Source organism: Pan troglodytes, chromosome 2 (genome assembly GCF_028858775.2).
Source record: "Pan troglodytes isolate AG18354 chromosome 2, NHGRI_mPanTro3-v2.0_pri, whole genome shotgun sequence".
NCBI lineage: Eukaryota > Metazoa > Chordata > Mammalia > Primates > Hominidae > Pan > Pan troglodytes.
This window is the reverse complement of record NC_086015.1, coordinates 69,640,832-69,662,793: the sequence shown is the minus strand read 5'-3', so window position 1 is coordinate 69,662,793 and position 21,962 is coordinate 69,640,832. Positions and strand designations below refer to the sequence as shown.

General features: G+C 41.3%; 1 protein-coding gene and 1 pseudogene across 33 annotated transcripts in view; one reads left to right on the top strand and one right to left on the bottom strand.

Annotated features, from left to right (window-relative positions):
• MAGI1 (membrane associated guanylate kinase, WW and PDZ domain containing 1) overlaps positions 1-21,962 on the top strand; it is a 674,091-nt gene that overhangs the window by 334,254 nt on the left and 317,875 nt on the right. The gene's annotated exons all lie outside the window — the stretch shown is intronic.
• Positions 11,046-12,245, bottom strand: LOC748034 (interleukin enhancer-binding factor 2-like; annotated as a pseudogene).

Genomic DNA, 21,962 nt, shown 5'->3' with positions numbered 1-21,962 from the left:
ATTCCACTTGATATTTGGATTTAATGCTGCTATTATGGGGGACCAGTGGGCTCGCTCGTAAACATAGGTACTGAATACTGATCAGAAACCTTCAGATTTGTCATCTTCAGTATAGCAAATGTTCCATCCAGAGTGCTGAGCCAAGGGGGTAGACTTCCTAAGGGCCACATCCTAGGGAGAGCAAAAAAAATAAATAAATAAAATAACAAGCGTCGGGGAATATATGCAGGCATTGTGTGGGATTTGCATATAATTTGCATAGCGCTTGATAAGCTAAATTCTGTTCTCAGAAAATGTTCAAATTAAAATTTTATCACGGCTACCAGTGCAGCCATTTCTTACTATTTTCTCCTCTATTTTATTCTTTTGCTCATATTAGCTGTCTCTGATTCATATATCTTTTTGTTAGAAATGTACAGCTGTGATTCTGAGCATCAAGGAAGAAAAAAGGGAAAAATCTGAGTCCACCAGAGACCATTTCTTGGCAAATGAAGTTCTTATTCAAGCTCTTCCTAGTCACATCTTTTTCAGTCCTATAATAAAAGTGCCTTTATTTGGGGTCTGTCTTGGAAGCTCAAGGGAGCCATGTGTGTGACAGGAAAAAAAAAGAAAAGTGAACCTTGCATTAAAAGCTACTTGGAACTGGGCACGGTGACTCACGGCTGTAATCCTAGCATTTTGGGAGGTCAAGGCAGGCGGATCACTTGAGGTCAGGAGTTCGAGACCAGCCTGGCCAACATGGCGAAACCCCGTCTCTACTAAAAATACAAAAATTAGCTGGGTGTGGTGGTGCGTGCTTGTAATCCTAGCTACTCGGGAGGCTGAAGCAGGAGAATCGCTTGACCCCGGGAGGTGGAGTTTGCAGTAAGGCAAGATCACGCCATTGCACTCCAGCCTGGGCGACAAGAGCAAGACTCTGTCTCAAGAAAAAAGCTACTTGGAATGAAGTTAGAGCTTTTCTTTTATGAGAATTTTAGATAATCTATTGGTACATCAGTTTTTTCATTAGTAAACTGGGGATACAAGAAAACCTTACAGAGCTATTGTGAAAATTAAATAATATGTGAATAACACTTAGTGCAAGGCCAGCAATTAATATTGGTAAACCTGTTTTTAGAAACTGCCCTTAAGCTATATTGGGGACATAATTTTTGTGTTTCCAAGTTGGTAATGAGCCCCCTGATGGTGGCCGCATTGTGTTAAAAAGGGGCAGTTGAATGAGTGATTTGGGGGTCCCAGCCTTCATGTTCTAAAGGATTGGTGGGTGTAAGGAGTATGTTGGTGACCTGAAGAGCTGTACTTCCTCTTAGAAGTACTCACATTTGCACTTAATATTTAATTAACACGTGCATCGACTTCATTAGAAGCAATTAAAGAAACAGCTTCAGGTAAAGACGTTTGGTGAAATTTTTGGATGTGAGACTGTTAGAGATTCACATTTTCTATCCTTTGAGGGTTTCTTATACGACGTGTTACAGTCATTTTTTAATTTGTTGATCCCTACTAATTATCAGAACTGCTACCCAAAGAAATCACAACATTAGGATGAAATCAGATGTGGTTGTTCAGTTTTATTTATAAGTAGATCCAGGGCAGCCATGGAATACAAAGCTTGATTTTAGGAAAATATTTAAAACATTAGATCAATTCATGTATGATTACTATTCAAAATTATAATTTGGTTGAATGGTAGAATGAAATTTGCTATTGTTATTATTATTATTTTTATTTATTTATTTATTTTGAGATGGAGTCTCGCTCTGTAGCCCAGGCTGGAGTGCCCAGTGGTGTGATCTCCACTCATTGTGACCTCCGCCTCCTGGGTCCCGGTTGAAGCAGTTCTCCTGCCTCAGCCTCCTGAGTAGCTGGGATTACAGGAGTGCACCACCATGCCCAGCTAATTTTTGTGTTTTTAGTAGAGGCCGGATTTCACTATGTTGGCCAGGCTGGTCTTGAACTCCTGACCTCGTGATCTGCCCGCCTCGGCCTCCCAAAATGCTGGAATTACAGACATGAGTCACCGCGCCCAGCCTGCTATTGATTCTTTAGAGGCTATCTCAACCATCTTATAAGGAATGTCATATTTTTAATGTACAAACCAAAGATGTCAAAATTGTATGTAGTTAAAAATCAGTTTCTAAAATCTCACATTTTTCTTTAGGGGAGTAGTTTTCAAACTTGAGTGTGCTTTGGAGGGTTTGTGAAAATACAGATTTCTGGGGCCCTACCTTCAGAGTTTTTGATTCAGTAGGTCTGGGGCAAGGCCTAAGAATTTGCATTTCTAGCAAGTGTTCTGGGCTTCTGATGCTGAGTCCAGGGATCACATTATGAGAACCACTCCTTTAGGGAAAAATTATAAGGGTTTGGCTTTTCCCCTATTCTTGTTTCTTTATTATATGTATGCTATGGTGTGATACATTAATTTTTGTTGAGAATCCAAATGTATATTTTATTTTATTTTATTTTATTTTATTTTATTGCCACAAATGTTAGGAAGTTCTGTTTTTGGTATCTGGCAGGAGGGAAACAAAACATGAAGCTCATGGACATGTATTTTCATGGGCAGTTAAGCTATTCTTTAGATGAAAATGGCCTTAATCATTTTAATTATTTTAATTATAAGTGGGGAATACATTTATTTATTCATTCAACAAATATTTAATGGGGACTCCTTATGTATCAACTACTGTTCTAAGTGTTAGAGATGCCCCATGAATATAAAGGATAAAATTCCTTTATATTTATATTGGATAAAATCCAATATAAAGGTATTGGATGGGGAGGCTACAAAGGGTGAATGAAGAAAACAGATAATTTAAAAAATGTATCTCAAGTGGAAGGTGTTAAAAGAAGACTAAAGCTGAATGAAACGGCAGAAAGTGATGGAGACAGAGGGTTTCTTTACATAGGGTGAGCAGGGAAGGCCTCCTTGATAAGGTGAGTTGAATAGGTACCTGCAGAAAGTTAGGGGAGGGGAATGTTTCTGATGGAGGAAAATGCTTCTAAGATAGGGAGGCAGGAGTGAGCTCACTGTATTTGTAGAATAGTAAAGACGCCAGTGAACTGGAACCCATTTGGTGGGAAGGGAGATGGACAGTGACTGGCCATTGGATTTTATCTTGAGTGAGAAGAGGAGCTGTTGGAGGGTTTGAGAAGTGTTGTGATAGCATCTGCCTTACCTTTGGGAGGGTCATTCTGGCTGCTTGTGGAGGATAGCAACAAGGAAAGTATCCTAGGTGATGTAGGGTGAGTAAAGAGTGAGTAAAGCACAAATACTGGTGGCTACACTCATGGCAGACATCACAAATCAACCACAGAGGCCTTTCCCAGTGTCCTGGATGTTGACTGGGACAACTTCCCGACATGGCCTGCAGCTGGAACTGAGAGCCCTTGGAATCTGCACAGCAAATGAAGTCTTTTTATTTCTTTTCCAGCAATTCAAATATCAAATGGCTTTCCAGTGCCTTATCTCTCCTTAAAAGAGGTCTAGGTGTCTACTGTAGATTCATTCATCCCCCAGCAATACCTATTGAGCGTAAAAAAAGCAAGTCTATAAATGGATGAACTTCATAATTTCAGATCATATGTCCTGGGAAGAAAAAGGATGTGACTGAGACCTGGAACATAAGGAGTTGGCCCTTTCAAGAACAGGGAATGGGCAGTCTAAGCAGAGGGAGCAAGTACAAGTTCCAAGGTCCCTGGAGCTAGGAGGACTGAAGGGGAGGATATCCAGGACCTCCTTCTGTTTTCCTTTGGTTCACATGTATCCTTATGATCTGCTTCCATAAGGTGAACTCTGCAAGTCTTACCTCTCTGGGACAAGATTGGCCACATCTATTATTTAATGGGGGTGATGCCTGAATCAGGCCGAACTTTGTCCCAACAGTCTCCCACCTAAAATACATCTTTTATCCTGTATTCATGTTCCCATTTTTGTCTTTCTTCCTTGAATTCAGTTCTCTCTGACCCTCTTTTTTCTACCTTATCGGTTATCTCCGTTGAAGAGAATTGTTCAGGGGAGTAGAAGAGAATGGATTTCACATGGCATTTGTGTATTAATAAGATTATTAATTTGGGGACCTTCTTCCCTTTCCTTCCTGCATAATTTTTGGTAATAAATGCCCATCTAATTTACTAAATATTCCCTTGAGCACGAGCAGCCTTATATGCAAAAGAAATTTCACACTTTGTACCTGAATGTGGTAGTGACTAATACATACACACAAAAAAAGTAATTCAGTAGGAAAAATAAAATATAAAGAAAACCAATTATCTCAGCCTGTTCAAAGAGACAGCCAGCCAGGTGGTGAGTAGTAATTGCAGTATTTTGTTATGGAAGTCTTTGGTTGTAATGTATAGATTTCTGCCTTTTAGTACATTTGTTTTATTATGCATTAGAGGACCTTGCTTTGAGTAGTGCAGCTCAGGGGTTAGTCACAGGAGTACGAGTTAGGCATAAATATCTGGGCACTACTATTTGCAGCACATTGTAGCTATTTCCAGGTATGGCTGGGAATGAGCTGAAGGCTTAGCCAGAACCAACTTTTGGTGTTGCGGAAACTGTCCTAATTAAGTCCCTTTTGTTCTCTGACCCCTGAGGATGGCTTATTAAGGTTCAGTTTACTCATCTGAAAAATGGAGTTGAAGAAATCCTCCTTAGAAGGTTGAACCCCGGGTGGTGGTGATGAGAACACTTCATATTTTTTTTAGCACTTACTACCCGCCAGGCATATTCCAAAGCACATTATGTATACCATTTCAATTAATCCCCACAACAGACAGGTGGGGTAGATGCTGGTCCTATAGATTAAACCATGGCATGGAAACATTAAGTGATTTGCTCAAGGCACACTGCTTAGTGCAGTGTATGACACTTCTTAAGTATTTATATGAAAATAATAACCACAGCTGCTATGGCTTAGATATAACTTTTTTTTAAAGGAGTTTGAGTATATTACAGAATGTAGGAAGTCTGATTCTCAATGCCTCTTGTTTTCTGTTTGTTTAGTTAGTTATCTGGCTCCATTTTACAGCACCAGTTTTCATCTTTATTGATTTTCTGCTGATTAAAAACGAAACCTGTTTGTATATTTTACTCATTTTTTTGGTTGTCCTTTAAGAAAGTGTTCTGGGCTGGGCACGGTGGCTCATGCCTGTAATCCCAGTACTTCGGGAGGTGGAGGTGGGTGGATCACCTGAGGTCAGGAGTTTGAGATCAGCCTGGCCAACATGGTGAAACCCCCTCTCTACTAAAATACAAAAATTAGCCAGGCATGATGGTCCACGCCTGTAATCCCAGCTGCTCGGGGGCTGAGGCAGGAGAATCGTTTGAATCCGGGAGGCAGAAGTTGCAGTGAGTCAAGATCGTGCCACTGCACTCCAGCCTGGGTGACAGAACAAGACTCCATCTCCAAAACAAAACAAGAACAACAAAAAACAAAAACAAAAACAAGCTGTTCTGAATATGGGTACCCTGTCAAAATTCAACATCTGCTGGTCTTCTTGGATCAGGCCGCCTTTGGTCTCTCCAAAGAGGCTAACCTGGATTCCTCTTGGGTGAGAGGACAGTAGAAATTTCAAATAAGGCATTAAAGCTCCTCCAGGAAATTATGATTGTGGGCATTTCCCTCACTTTTTCAAGTTTCCAGTGTCTTTAGAATCTCACTTGGCCTTCTTAGAAACATGGGCAATTCTTGTGCTATATTTTATGGTCCAGGTGCCTTGGAACCCGGTTGTATGGGGGCACTGGGGACAAGGGTCCAAGTCCTTGCTCTGCATTTAAAGGTTACATGATCTTAGGAAAGTTTTCAGCCTTTTCAAGTTTTAGCCTCTGTCTTAGTCTGTTTTCTGTTGCTGTAACTGAATCCCTGAGACTGGGTAATTTATAAAGAAAAGACATTTATTATGTGGCCAGGTGCAGTGATTCACACCCATAATCCCAGCACTTTGGGAGGCTGAGGCGGGAGGATTGGTTGAACATGGGAGTTCCAGACAAGCCTGGGCAACACAGGGAGACCCCATCTGTATAAAAATTTTTTTAAAAAATAAAAATAGCCAGGCATAGTATCTCATGCCTATGGTAGGTCCTAGCTACTCAAGTGGCTGAGGTGGGAGGATCACTTGAGCCCAGGAAGTCAAGGCTGCAGTGAGCCATGATTGTGCCATTGTAATCCAGTCTGGGCAACAGAGCAAGACCCTGTCTGCTCTGTTGAGACCCTGTCTCAAAAAAGCAATATTTCTTACAATTCTGGAGGTTGGGAACGCCAAGGTCTAGGACCGCATTTGATGAATACCTTCTTGTTTGTGAGGACTGTCTGCAGTCCCAAGGTGGCTCAGGACATAGCATGGCAAGGGGGCTCACAAGAGACAGCCAAACTGGTTTTTGTAACAGACTCAGTCTCATGACAACTCACCCACTCCCTCGATAAGCCATTCATTCATTCATTCATTCATGAGGACAGAGCCCTCATGACCCAATCACTTGCCAAAGGTCCCACCTTTCAACACAGTTGCACTGTGGGACAAGATTCCAGTACATGAATTTTTGGGATACATTCAAACCATAGCAGCCTCCTTATCTACAAAATGGGGATGGTGATGATGATGATGTTGATGATGGCAGTGGCTATCTCTCAGGGATATATGAATTGTGTAAGACTCTGTAGGGTAAGTCAAGGCCACTGTAGGCTTTTTGTGAGGGACTCAGGGCTAGGACTTCAACATATGAGTATGGTTGACAGGGAGGCACAGTTCCACCCATAACATGAGGGGAGGCTCTGTCCCCATCACCTAGTATAGTTCTTAACCCAGAGTATGCCATCAGCAAATATCTGCTAAATGAATTCATATGTGCTGACAAGCAAGAATGAATCAATGAATAAACGATATCTGTCTTTGTTGACCATTGAAACATTTAAAACATGGATTTGTATCACATGTTCTAACATTGAGATTTCTCAATGATGCTTATTCCTTGAGTTCTGTGTCTCACTGTGCTAAGTTAGAACATCTGATCTAGGAATGTCCAGATCACATTTTTTTTTTAAAAAGGTCTTATATACCTATACTTGTCTACTTGATTTAGCTCAAGTAGTGTTAGAGTCATGTAATTTAATCACAAATACAGAATATTTAAATTTTGACTTTGGAGTAATTAGCTACAACTTGAATTTTATTCTGTTCTGAAATGTAGCACTTTGGATTTTGATTTAATAATGGCTATTTGGTTGCATCAAGCAGGATTTTAGGTTTTGTGAGAAGCTAATTAGGTTGGAACTGGTTTAAGCACTTGTTTTCCTGGAACGATTTCAGTCCAGTTAGCCATGCCTTTTTCTTCTTGCTCAAATGTAAACACACCACAGCAGTCTCAAATACAGAATTGATAAATGTACTATGATGCTGACAGTATAACTTCTGGAACTATATTATTTTGATACACGCTGAGGTAGTGAGATTTAAGTTCTGTTAGATTTGGAAATTCAAGGTTTTTTCATTTTTCTCAATACAGCAGTAGACTAGAATAGGAATTTGTTTAAGATGGAGCTGGTGGGCCTTTGAGTTCAGTGTTTTGCTGAACATAATGTTCTGCTAAAAGTTTACACTTGCTAAAAATAAATAAAAATAATAATTATAAAAGGAAGTTATGTGGTCAAAGAAGGAAAACAGATTTCTCAGTGTAGAATATTACAGAGCCCATAATGTGTCAATGTATTTAGGTTGGTGCAAAAGTAATTGTGGTTTTTGCTATTTCATACATTTTGACTTCCCAAGAGGGGGCTGTGTGGTATGCAGACTTTGCCACATACATTTGCTCTGAAACCCCCTTTTTTTTTTTTTTTTTTTTTTTGTGAGACGGAGTCTCGCTCTGTCGCCCAGGCTGGAGTGCAGTGGCGCGATCTCGGCTCACTGCAAGCTCCGCCTCCCGGGTTCACGCCATTCTCCTGCCTCAGCCTCCCGAGTAGCTGGGACTACAGGCGCCCGCTACCACGCCCGGCTAATTTTTTGTATTTTTAGTAGAGACGGGGTTTCACCGTGTTAGCCAGGATGGTCTCGATCTCCTGACCTCGTGATCCGCCCGCCTCGGCCTCCCAAAGTGCTGGGATTACAGGCGTGAGCCACCGCGCCCGGCCTGAAACCCCTTTTTTCTTTTTCTTTTCTTTTCTTTTCTTTTTTTTTTTTTGAGACGGAGTCTTGCTCTGTCGCCCAGGCTGGAGTGCAGTGACGCGATCTCGGCTCACTGCAACCTCCTCCTCCCGGGTTCACACCATTTTCCTGCCTCAGCCTCCCATGTAGCTGGGACTACAGGCGCCCGCCACCACGCCCGGCTAATTTTTTTGTATTTTTAGTAGAGACGGGGTTTCCCCATGTTAGCGAAGATGGTCTCAATCTCCTGACCTTGTGATCCGCCTGCCCCGGCCTCCCAAAATGTTGGATTACAGGCCTGAGCCACCACACCCAGGCTGAACCCCTTTTTTCTTAAGGCACCAGTGTCCTAAGAAATACTCTCAGGATGGTCACTCTGGACAGTCTAAAATTAGGTGGACATTTTGCTAGTTTGGTAAGTGGGGCATATTGGTCAGAATTTCTTTTGCTCAGAATATGATAGTATTATATCATGGTATTTCATAGGCATCATTCAAAATATCAATTTTTAACATAGACTATAATAGTGGTTAAAATGTAGATCTAGGCTGGATGTGGTGGCTCATGCCTGTAATCCCAGCACATTGGGAGGCTGTAATCCCAGCACATTGGGAGGTGGATCACTTGAGGTCAGGAGTTCATAACCAGCCTGGGCAACATGGTGAAACCCTGTCTCTACTTAAAAAAAAAAAAAATTAAAAATACAAATGAGCCGGGCATGGTGGCAGCTACTTGAGAGGCTGAGGCACGAGAATCGCTTGAACCCAGGAGGTGGAGGTTGTAGTGAATCGAGATTGTGACACTGCACTCCAGCCTGAGTGACATAGCAAGACTGTGTCTTAAAGAAAAAAAAAAAAAAAGAAAAAAGAGTTGTATATTTAGTGCCGTTTTTCACTAAAAAAATTCAGCAGTTTTTAAAAAAAGCATTTTAAAACATTTCTGTTAAGACTTTATTTAAAAGTGTCAGAAAGCCAACTCCAACTGTCTACAGCAATAACAGTGTGACAGTGTATCAGGAGTGGGGTTTTTAAGCTAAGAGTGTGTCACCAGGACTCAGCCCTTCTCTGTCCCTTGGTTTTTCTCTTCCTCTGTATTCATTTGATTCTCAAGGAATATATTTGCCTGTGTAAGCAAATAGACTCCATGTAGTCTACTCTACTTTTGCAGTGGAAATTAAACCTTTATTTCCTATCCTTCCAACAAAGTCCCTGATTTAAATCTCATTGGCTGATTTGGGCCCAGTGCGTCCTTTCCTTGCAGCCGCTCCTATTGCTGTGGTAGGCAGAGCTGGATTGTGTGCAGCTCTTGTGCCAAGGAGTAGGGTCAACCTCATTGAAACAACATGGGCAGAGCTGGATTGTGTGCAGCTCTTGTGCCAAGGAGTAGGGTCAACCTCATTGAAACAACATGTGCTGAGCCGGGGAAGGGGCACGGGATACAGATCCCCAGAAGAAAATAGAGGTGCTGCGGCCAGAAGCAGCAGACGTGTATGCCTGGAGGGTAAAAATGACAGGTATCCCGTATACTTGCCCTTAGCTTGCTGGCTTGTGAAAAACCTTTTTTCCTGTGAATTGAATTAAAACGATTTCAGTTAATTGACCTTCTAGTTAGTTAAGTTGCAGCTAATTAGGTTAGTTAGATGACTAGTTGCTGATGGAGTAAATCAATGGGCACTTGGCACAAAAATAAAGTTAACAGGTCCTGACATTTCACTGTGGGAAGCGGTTGAGAGGGAGGATTCCAAGATGACTTTGAATATTCCAGACGATGTAACTGTAACCAGCCCAGGAGTTTTCCTTGTCTGTGGGCTTCTCCACCAGGGGGATGATGTGTCTTTTGCCTTGGTGTCACTGTGACCTGGCACGTAGTTAATTCCGAAGGATATTTTATTATTGTAGAACTAGGAGATTGGAGTGGTTTTTTATTTTTATTTACTTTGGGTCATTAACTGAAATAGGGAGCAAAGGACAAAATGTAGGTTTAGGAAAGAAGATACTGAGTGCGAATTTGAAGGTGAAGTGTATTTGAGCTGCTGGTGGGACACTTTGGTAGAATTGAGCAGTTAGGAACATGGAACTCAGGTCTGTTTTATTGTATCCTGGGAAAATCCAATCTTGTCTTTATTTTGGTTCAAAACAGAACTTACTTTGATAAAAGCTAAGGCATATTTCCTTGTGAGAAGCAGTAAGGTGGAATGCTTTATCAAGTAAAAAGATTGTTCAAGGGAAGTGCTCCTAGAGCATTTGTTTTCCCTTGAAGAGACTGATGTCTGGGTTTCAGAGGGACTGTGTGTTTCCAGATGTTTCCATTTGTGAGTGTCAAGTTGCATTAGATGCCACATTTTAGTGACATAACATCGCATTGCCTCAGTGAGGACAATTTGGGGCACAAAAATCATAGTCGAGGAAAATTTACATTTGCTTCTCTTGCAGTCTGTTTTTCCAGAGTAGGGATAGTGTAGAAAAATAAAGGTACAAACAGAGCTGCCAGTGTCAATAGTTTCTTACTCAGTAGTTCTCAAGTCAGTGCCTCTCTGATTTGGAATAAATATTTTCAATGTGTTCCCTTTATTATCCTAATATAAGATGAATAGATAATTCATCCTGCTAAGTATTAGTTAAGAGAGGGGTTTTCAGGAGGTGGGGATTCTAGAATATTAGGAAAATATGTTGGTATCCTCCTTCATTGTAGATGAATGGCATAGGTCATAATGCCATTCATCTATAATGAAGAAGGATACCAACATTTGATATTGGCTGCTAAGCCAATGTCAAAACCCAGTGGAATGACACTTCTGTAGAGTTTATTTCCCTTCCTGCTATCTTCCCTACCCCACGGAAATGTCTGTCACCATATAAAGCACAGTGGCACCTACCAGTAGCACCTACCTTAAGCCTCAGTCTTCCCCCTTGGGTAGGAAAGGGAGTGAAGGGAAGGTCACTCTTGAGTTTCCATGCTTTCTTCTTCCTCTCCTTGAGGTGGTTCTTCTGTCTTCTCTTCTTCCTCCCTTTCCTTTTTCTCTAATGACTACTGTAAGCCTTTTCTGAAGGTGTTACTATCACTCCATCCCAGGTAGATAGTTCAGAAGTAAGATGTCTGGCATCACCCTCCTGGCCAAGGATCTTCCTAAAGCCACCATGTGAGAGGATTCAGACCAGAGTCTGGGCTGTGTAGCAGACTATGTCCTGCTGTTCTAGGGTCATGACTGTGTGTACTCTGAAGTTGCCACTCTCACAGGGGTCATGATACCCATGGACCCTGGCAGGAACAGTCCTGCACCTAGAATCTGCAAGCAACACCTATGTGCAGTGTTCAGGGCCAAAGGCTGTCTGTTGGGGTTATCACAGCATAATGACTTAGTAGGCCTAGGATCCAGGGTGTGAGGGGCTCAAAGCCAGCAAAACGAAACCCTCAAGTCCTTCAGTAGTCTGATGATAACTTTAACTGTGAACTGAGAACCATTTTCCTTGAACCAGCGGGCATGCCGAATGGCTGCTAAGGCACCCTGCAATACCTTGATATCCAAACGGAGTTCTGGGTCCAGTTTTGGAAGACTGGGTGGCACTGTTGTAATGACAGTCTTCACTGTAGCATCAGAAGAACTGATTTCCAAGCCAGTTTCGTCAGCATGGTAGGCATGGTCAAAACTTCAGAAGGATCCTGTGCTCTCAGGCTTCCCCCGACTTTGTTTCCCAGGGCAGCAACAGCTTCCAGCCTTGGCAGAATCTTGTGTATTACCAGCGGGGCAGCTGCACTGTGGCCTGTAGTGACCATTCTCTTTTTATAGGATCCCACCTATCCAACTTCTTCAATTTGCACTTCAGATGTCCCTGGAGCCACAGATTGTCAATCACATTGTTTATTTTTGTCACCAGGGAAAAGTAAGAGGCCTGCTCAGCAGAATCAGGAGCTGGGTCCTGATTGCTCTTCGGGAAGGCCTCACTGAAGGAAGTTGCATCAGGTGTTGGCTTGACCCAGGGGAAGGCCATTTCACACAAATAGAAATCAAACGGGATATGTGGTACAAAGGGCCTGAACTCTCCTCCTGAGCCTCTTCTGGAGCCCAAGTGTCCACCACAACCATGACCTTTGTCACTCTTCATGGTGCCTTAAATTCCAAATGGAAGCCGCATCAATCACCCCTTCCTCCCCTGCCCCCCTCTGTTTTAAAATCTTGAGACAGGATCTTGCTGTGTTATTCAGGCTGGTCTTAAACTCCTGGGCTCATGCGATCCTCCTGCCTCAGCCTCTCAAGATAGCTTGGATTTCAGGTGCATGCCACCAGGCCTGGAGATTCTTCATTTCTAATTAACTCCCAAGTGATGTCAGTACTGCTGTTCCACGACCACGTTTTGAGTAGCAAGACTTTTTAGGACTTAATGAAGTAGTGAGATGCTTACACCTATACATAGAATCACTGTGAATGTTTCAGCTATAAAAGCACCTGCTACAGATTCATCGAATGGGCTACCGTAAACCAGAAACGACCTTGCTGTTGGAGATTCAATATTCCAAAATGATAACTCTTAGTAAAGTTACAAAGAAAAAGTAGCAGTTTCCTCTAAATTTGCATGGTTTAGTGTGTGATGTGTATTAAAACTATAAAAAACATACTGTGCATTTGTTTTTATGTGAAATGAAGGAAGAGTCTTGGTTCAGATGCTTGGCGTTTCACTTCCTGTCCACTGAGACAGTCCTAAGTCATGCATGCCGTAGCACAATTCATTAAGAGATTCTGCCTGTTAAATCCCAGTTTTGGTGTCCAGTTGCTGCAACAATCCCCTTCCTCTCTGCATTTAGAAAACAACCCTACAGGGCTGGGTGCGGTGGCTCATGCCTGTAATCCCAGCACTTTGGGAGGCCAAGGCGGGAGTATCATGAGGTCAGGAGATCGAGACCATCCTGGCTAACACGGTGAAAACCTGTCTCTACTAAAAATAAAAAAAATTAGCCGGGCTTGGTGGTGTGCGCCTGCAGTCCCAGCTACTCAGGAGGCTGAGGCAGGAGAATCGCTTGAATCCAGGAGGCGGAAGTTGCAGTGAGCCGAGATCGTGCCACTGCACTCCAGCCTGGTGACACCGAGTCTCTGCCAAAAAAAAAAAAAAAAACACCCCTACAGATTTCCAAAATGCCCAGAGGAGAGATACCATCTATGGAGAACCCCCAAATCCAAAGGCCAATGAATGGGAACAGGCCATAAGATGACTCATAGGTGTGATATGACTGCCTCTAGTTTGTTCAAGCAAATTGTCCCCAGAGCCAGGGGCCAAAGAAAATCAAGTAGAGAGTCACAGTTATTGCACAGAACATGACAGCAGAGCCGTACAGTCTTGCCGGAGGTGTTTTCTCTGCTGTTCACTTTGTTTCCCTAGCAATTGGGGAAAAAGTTTCTATGGCCATATTTGCAGCTGACAGATTTGTTTTGCACCGTGCTGCGAGAGGGTGTTAAGTGGAGGCCTGTGAAGAATCTGAAACAAATGGAGATAATTTTCAGGGGAAGAAAACGTGTCTAACTTCCTAGTAACCACAGACTGAATTGTGTTTTTCCAGCTTAATTTCTGTCTCTCTCAGTAGTCCTTGAGTGTCAGAGACCACTGGCATTCTTCCAGGACTGGAAAGGCAAGAGAGCAGTTATTCAGAGCAACATACTCCTCTGAAGTTCAGTTTTCCTGAAAGCCTTATTTTTACTAAAATAGAAACTGATGGAAATGATCAAATGAAAATAGCAATATGTAGGGTGAGTTTTATTGATTGAATCAAAAGATGTATTTATTTGCTACTTCTAAATTAACATGACCACCTCAGATAGTTTCTTAACTGAAAATATTTTAGTCCCCAGACAAGCTACGTTCTTTGACATTGTGTGTAATACAAAATATATATGAGATGGATTTTTCTGCTTTTGATATCAAGCAGTTTTTATAACACTGGAATATGAAAACGATATATTCATTAGAGACTGTTTGAAAACTAAGTTTAAAATTTGAGGAAAAAGTTAAAATGCAAATAAAGGTATGTGTAATTCTACCACCCAGAAATGACAAGTATTAACTGGAATTTTCTCCTAATCTTTTTTTTTTTTTTTTTAAATGAAGAAATATACAAGCATGTGCTCACATTTTAACAAAATTAGAATAGTTTCACTACTTTTGTATGCTGGTATTTTCACTTCTGTTATGCAGTATGCATCTTAATGATACTAATTTTCAGCACTTTTTTATTAATGGAAAATTTTGAGATAATTGTGGATTCATAGGCAGTTTTACAAAATAATACAGTGAGAGCCCTTCTACACTTAGTTTGGTTTCCTCCAGTGGTATAATCTCCCAAAACTATAGTATAATATTGCAATCAGGATATTGACATTAATACATTCTACCAGGCCAAACATGATGGCTCATGCCTGTAATCCTAGCACTTTGGAAGGCTGAGGCTGGTGGATCACTTGAGCCCAGGAGTTCGAGACCAGCCTGAGCAACATAGCAAAATCTCATCTCTACCAAAAAAAAAAAAAAAAAAAAATTAGCCAGGTGTGGTGGCTTGCACCTGTGGTCCCAAATGCTTGAGAAGCTGAGGTTAGTGGATTGCTTGAGCCTGGGAGGTTGAGGCTACAGTGAGCTGAGATCATGGCACTGCACTCTTGCCAGGGTGACAGAGGAGGACTCTGTCTCAAAAAACAAAACCAAAAAAATCCTACCAAGTGTAGTCAGATTTCCCCAGTTTTACTTATACTTTTTTGTGCGTATGTGTGTATTTAGATTTATACACAATTTTTTCACCCATGTAGGGTCATGTATCTACAACCACAGTCAAGATATTGAACAGTGCTAATACCACCAAAATCCCTTCTATAGCCACACCCATCTCTCCCCTGGCTCCCTTCAAACTCCTGACAACCACTAATCTGTCTTCAATTTCTGAAACTTGGTCATATCAGAAATTTTATATTAACGGAATATATAATTTTTATTGCTGAGTAGTATTTCATGATATGTGTATACCACAGTTTAACCACTTACCTGTTGAAGGACATCTTGGCATCTTGGCTGATTCTAGTTTTTAGCTATTACACATAAAGCTGTTATGAATGCTGGCATACTGGTGGTTGTTGCAGTTGTTTTTTTTAATTTAAATTTTCCTTTTTCTGGGATAAATGTCCAAGAGTACAGTTGCAGGTTGAATATTTAGTTTTTCTTTTCTTTTCTTTTTTTTTTTTTTGAGACAGTCTCTGTTGCTCAGGCTGGAATCCAGCGGCATGATCATAGCTCACTGTAGCCTCAGATTTCTGGGCTCAAGCAGTCCTCCTGCCCCAGCCTCCCAGGTAGCTGGGACTATAGCTGTATGCCATCCATCCTGGATAATTAAATTTTTTTTTTTTTTTCGTAGACATGGGCTCTCTCTAGGTTGCCCAGGCTGGTATCAAACTCCTGGGCTCAAGTGATCCACCTTTCTTGGCCTCCCAAAGTGCTGCAGTTACGTGAGTGTGAGTTTTCTTATAAAAGTACTTGCCAGAGTGGCTATACTATTTTACATCTCACCAGCAGTATGAGTGTAATCCAGATTTTTCACATCCTTGCCAGCATTTGGTGGCGTCAGTATTTTCATTTCATCCATTCTGATAGGTGTGAAGTGCTCTCATTGTGGTTTAAATTTGCACTTTCCTAATGCCGAATGATGTTGAGCATCTTTTCATGTGCTTGCCATATATATATATATATATATATATATATATATATATATATATATATATATCCTATTCAGTCAGATGTCTTTTCAGGTCTTTTGCCCATTTCCTAATTGGATTATCTGTGTTTTCAATTGTGACTTTGGAGAATTCTTTATATGTTCTAGATACTTGTTCTTTGTCACCTGTGTGATTTGCATGTATTTTCTCTCAGCCTATAGCTTGTCTTTTTTTTTTCTTTTCTTTTTTTTAATAAGGCTTTATTTTTTTAGAGCAGTTTTAAGTTCACAGCAAAATTCAGAGACATGTCTGGAGGTATCCCATATACTCCCTACCCCTGTACGTGCACAGCCTCCCACATTATCAACATCCCCCATGGGGGTGATGCTTTCATTACAGTTGGAGAACATACACTGACACATCATTATCACCCAAAATCCATTGGGTACATTAGGGTTACCTCTTGATGACATAAACGACATAGCTCTATGGGTTTAGATAAATTTATAATGACATGTATCCACCATTGTATACCAGGGGTCCCCATCCCCCAGGCCACACAGTGGTACTGGTCTGTGGCCTGTTAGGAACTGGGCTGCACAGCTGGAGGTGAGCAGCAGCAAGCAAGCATTACTCCCTGAGCTCTGCCTTCTGTCAGATCAGCATTGCCATTAGATTCTCATAAAAGTGTGAACCTTATTGTGAACTGTGCATGTGGGGGATCTAGGATGTGCGCTCTTTATGAGAATCTAATGGCCTAATGATCTGAGGTGGAACAGTTTCATCCCGAAACCATCCCCTTCCCCGTCCCCATCCGTTGGAAAAATTATCTTCCATGAAACCGGTCCCTGGTGCCAAAAAGTTTGGGGACCGCTGTAATACACAGTATTTTCACTGCCCTGAAAATCCTCTGTGTTCTGCCTGTTACTGTTCTTTTTCATTCTCTTCACATGGGCTTTCACAGAGTGAAAGTTTTAAATTTTGATTAGATTCAATTTTCCTTGAGTGGATCAAGCTTTTGGTGTCATGCCTAGTAACTTTTTCTCTGGCCCTATATCCTAAAGATTTTTTTCTTAAGTTTCTTCTTAAAAGTTTTATAGTTTTACATTTTACATTTAGGTGCATGAGCCATGCCAAGTAAATTTGGTGTAAGAGATAAAGGTCACAACTGACTTAGTGTAAAGTGTGAGAGGCAGGTCAATGCTCCTTTCTTGGCCTGTGAATGGCCACTTGCTGTAGCTCCATTTGTTTAAAGACTATATCCTTACTTTGCTGAATGCTTTTTGAACTTTTATCAAGAATCAGTTAGGCATATTTTAGGTCTACATTTCTGGGTTCTACATTCTTCTTCCCTTGATCTAGGTCTCTTTCCCTTTGCCAGTACCACAGTCTTGATTACTATGGTTAAATGATGAGCCTTAAAATTGGGCAGAGTGATTCCTCCCACTTCCTTCTTTGTAGGGAGTATTTTTGCTAGTCAAGGGCTGGGCTGCTTGTTGTCACTGGGTCTCCTTTTCTGGCTTTGCATGCCCACCCTTGATGCTACTTTTGAATCTTGGATTCATTTTCTAGGTTTCTCTCCAGAGGGGTTTTTGTTTTACTAAAGGAAATAAATTCCCCTTTTCCAGGGAATTTTTTCTTTTTTCCTCTGAGTACGCTAAAAGCTAACCCTAGAAGTTAAAATTGTGGATGTGAATGATGTTATTTTTGCCCCCTTAAACCTGCCAAACTCAGCTGGACAAAGTAGCATGTGTGTGTAATCCTAGCTATTCAGGAGGCTGAGGTGGGAGGATAGCTTGAAGTCACAAGTTCAAGACCAGCCTGGGCAACCTATCGAGACCTCATCTTTTAATTAATTAAAAAAAACAAAAAAACAAAAAAAGCCAAAACTCTTATTAAACATCTTGCTGTGAACTTGTTCTGCTTTGGTATCATCTACTCACTTGGGCATCTAATTCTTAAGTTCTTTTCATTTTGTTCAAATTTAGCTGTATGATTGAGAATGGGGATGAAGATATGGAAAGTACTTGTTATCTGTGAGTGCTTTGTTTAAAAGCAAGATGGCTTTGCACTGAGTCTCAGTAAACTTGAACATAAATAGAAGTGCAGAGGGTCTGCTAGTATTTATTTATACAGAAAGTTTTCAGGGGTTATCTTCTATGGAAAATGTTTCTAAACAGTGTGACAGCAAAATGATAGTGGAAATTGTAATGTCTGTCCCAGTTGGATATATAAACATATGAAGTGCTTTTTTCTTAAAAATGTTTGGGTGGTTCATTTAGAGTAAAAAAATGATATAACTCACATTCTAAAATAATGATAGGATAAAATAAGGATTTTATCTTTCAGTGTCATTTAGGTGCTTTGTTACTTTCCAGGGACTCTCGTGAGAAATGGAATTATGGGCGTAGCTTATTTGGGGCAGATGTTTGTAGATTGTGGTCTATAAATGAGACCCAGGTCTTTGGAAGAGAGAGGGAATAAATTCAGGGAGAAAGGATTTAGAATTATTCTTGGTGTTATAAATAATGAAGTGGTTGCGCTTAAGTAACTATAATGGCATTTTAGCCAATAGACAAAATAGTACCTAAGCCCTGTTTTCAAAGTCCCTGAGACACTAATGCACAGATGATAAATCAAAATACAAGAAAGTAGGTGCTTTGTCCCTAAGCCCCACTGTAGATATTGATTAAATAGGTCTGGATCTGTGGACCTGTGGAGAACTCCTTTGCCAGAATGGCTTAAAATCTAAAGTAGGCCAAAATCAATTCTTCATCTTCCCAACTCCGAAACTAAAATACTGAATCTTTCCGTCCCATTATGAGAAAAACTCATACTATATTTTTTCAACTTGCCTGGGAGGATAATTCTAGTATGTGTGCCTGGTTGTCCCATAATTGCTATCATTATTATGATTTTAATAATTATTAAAGTATCATATCATATCATATCATTATTATATTATTTGAAGTGCTGGCTGGGTGTGATGGCTCAGGCCAGGTGTTGAGGCTCACTCCTGCAATCCTAGCACTTTGGAAGTCTGAGGCCGGAAGATCACTTGAGTTCAGGAGTTCAAGACCAGCCTGGACAACATAGCAAGACCTTGTCTCTACTAAAAATTAAAAAAGAAAAATTAACCAGGTGTGGTGGTGTGTGCCTGTAGTCCCAGCTCCTCAGGAGACTGAGGCAGGAGGATCACTTGAGCCCAGGAGGCTGAGATTCTGTGAGCTATGATGCACCACTGCTCTCCAGCCTGGGCAACAGAGCAAGAGACTGTCTTTAAATTAATACATCAATCAATTGATCAGTCAATAAGCTCTCCTTCACAAGAGCTCTCCTGTTTGAATGATAAATGGTATGGTCACCATAGTCTTATCATATTCAAATCAGAGACAGATCAAAAGGAAGAAATGAATGACCTGCAAGAGATGGTGCCGTATAGCTTGTCGAAGACCTGCTGAGGGCTGCTGTCCCTTGATGGGTCTGGGCCGAGGTGAGGATGGGTAGGGCATTGTAATCCAAGGGAGATGCTAGACCCATACTACCTAATGTCATGGAAGAATAGAAAATGTACAAAGAAAAAAGTGAGAGCGGTAAGGCCTTTGTCTATAGGATGCTGTCTGAGCTTTCTTGTCCCCATACTTAGAAGGGAAAAAGCTTTGGGATCAAAGAGAGAGAGAACTAATCTTTCTACCCTCTAAGCAAGGACCCTGTATGCCTTCATCCCACTTAAGAAGTAAGCCTGAAATATGAGTTATTTGGCCATACCCTGGTCCTACAGTAGTCCTAGTCTTTGCTACCACCCAAGCCAGCTTCATGGAAACTAGGCCATATTGGCATGCAAGACCGAGAGTACTGTTTTAAATAAACATGTCCTAGATTTATTCTAGTTTATAGGAAAAATAAAAATAATTTGCAAACCAGCAACAATTATTAACACAATTTTTGGTGACATTTCCCCCCACCCCTGTTGGACAACAGTGGGTTTGAAAACTGCCGACCAAGAGTCGTGGGCCTTGAGTCACAGGCAGCGTGCAGAACCTCCTGAGGATGCTCCCTGTATCTGGTTCTGTGGTTCTGTGCCCTGGACTGCCGTTCTCCTTTCTTCTTGATAGCCTTTCTTTCCATGGACTTTTTTTTTTTTTTTCCCCGGAGACAGAGTCTTGCTCTGTCACCTAGGCTGGAGTGCAGTGGCATGATCTTGGCTCACTGCAACTTCTGCCTTCTGGGTTCAAGGAATTCTTGTGCCTCCGCCTCCCAAAGTGCTGGGATTACAGATGTGAGCCACCGTGCCCGGCCCCAGGGCCATCTTGATTAAGCAATAGGAATGCAGTTAAGGAAGTGATGAAATTTATCAAAGAATCCTTAGGAAATGTCAGCTATAGCTCTTATCAGCATGGCTGTCTGTAAAAGGGTGGTCCTGAGATGAAGTAGTCTCTGAGTGCTGGATTTTAAGACCCGTCTCACTGTATGGAATTCATATATCAAACACAATGAAAATGAAGCGTATTTGTGACAGTCGAGTATGAGACTTTTATTTTATTTTGTTTTGTTTTGAGCTAAGGAAGTAGGCAGGTAAACAGAAAACCTTCACTGCAGAATTGACACACTATAGAGGAAAATTGCTTTGTCTGTCCAAAGATATGCTTAGCTGACGAGAAATTAAACGACATGATTGAGGAGGAAAACCTCAATAAGTGGAACACGGAAGTAAAAAAGGATTCTGTCACTATTTACGCCCATTATTCAAGTTGGAAGATGGGATGATTCTTAATTATTCATTTGGGTGTCAATGCGGATAGAAAATCACCATCATAGAAGGATACATTAAAATGAGTAAGAGATTTTCAAAATTCACAGAATAAGTATGTCTGGAATTTTGCAGGTTTTCAGGAGCCTGTTGAGTTCCAGGGTAGGAGAGAGATGTCACGCCAAATGACAGTTTTCTTGTTCAAGGAGCGTGAACACAACAGGCTGACAAAATTTGAAAAGAGCAGTGCTGATGAGCAAAAGGAAAGAGAAGAAAGGACGGCTCTGGGCTTCCTGCTCTCAGTGAGGCAAGCTGTGGGTTAGTGTCAGTTAACCAGATATGAGTATGCTTCCAGGAGTGTGGCGTGGACTTGAGGAAGTGCCAGTTACCTATTCCCTGACATGATCTGTTCCCTCCACTCAGGGCCAGTGGACATCTGTATGTACGTTTCCCTTAATCCCATTATGTTTTTTGATACCAAGTAGCTCTTTTGTTTTGTTAGCAACAAAGCTTTATTTAATTTCTTGGTTTGCAGAGTAGATACTTAAAAAAAATGCAAAACTACTCTCACTTTGCTGTATAAGCATCTAATTTTTTTTTACCTTTTTATTTTATTTTTTAAAGGTTTTCTTTTTTTATCATTATACTTTAAGTTATGGGATCCATGTGCAGAACATACAGGTTTGTTACATAGGTATACATATGCCATGGTGGTTTGCTGTACCCATCAACCCATCATCTACATTAGGTATTTCTCCTAATGCTATCCCTCCCCTAGCTCCCCATCCTCTGACGGGCCCCGGTGTGTGATGTTCCCCACCTGTATCCATGTGTTCTCATTGTTCAACTCCCACTTATGAGCGAGAACATGCGGTGTTTGGTTTTCTGTTCCTGTGTTAATTTGCTGAAAATGATGGTTTCCAGCTTCATCCATGTCCCCGCAAAGGACATGAACTCATCCTTTTGTATGGCTGCATAGTATTCCATGGTGTATATGTGCCACATTGTCTTTATCCAGTCTATCACTGATGGGTGTTTGGGTTGGTTCCAAGTCTTTGCTTTTGTGAACAGTGAAGTGGCTAACTTTTTAAGGGACAGGAAATACAACCTGCCAATGATTAATATGGTGTTGGATTTTTGTCTTCATGTGCAGCACTTCCAGTGATTTAGTGCATTCCTTTGTGGATTCGGGTTCGGCCAAGGTGCCTCTTTTGGCATATGAAGAGTTTGACCTTTGACTTGGATACGAAAGAGTGGGAGAAAGTGCAGAAGTTGCCACCAAACTCCCATACTAACTGCAGAAAGCTGTGAGGTGTGGAGAGTGAAGGAACACAAAGTGATGATTCTCTCTCTTGAATCATAAGTCTGGGTCCAGTGTTGACTTTT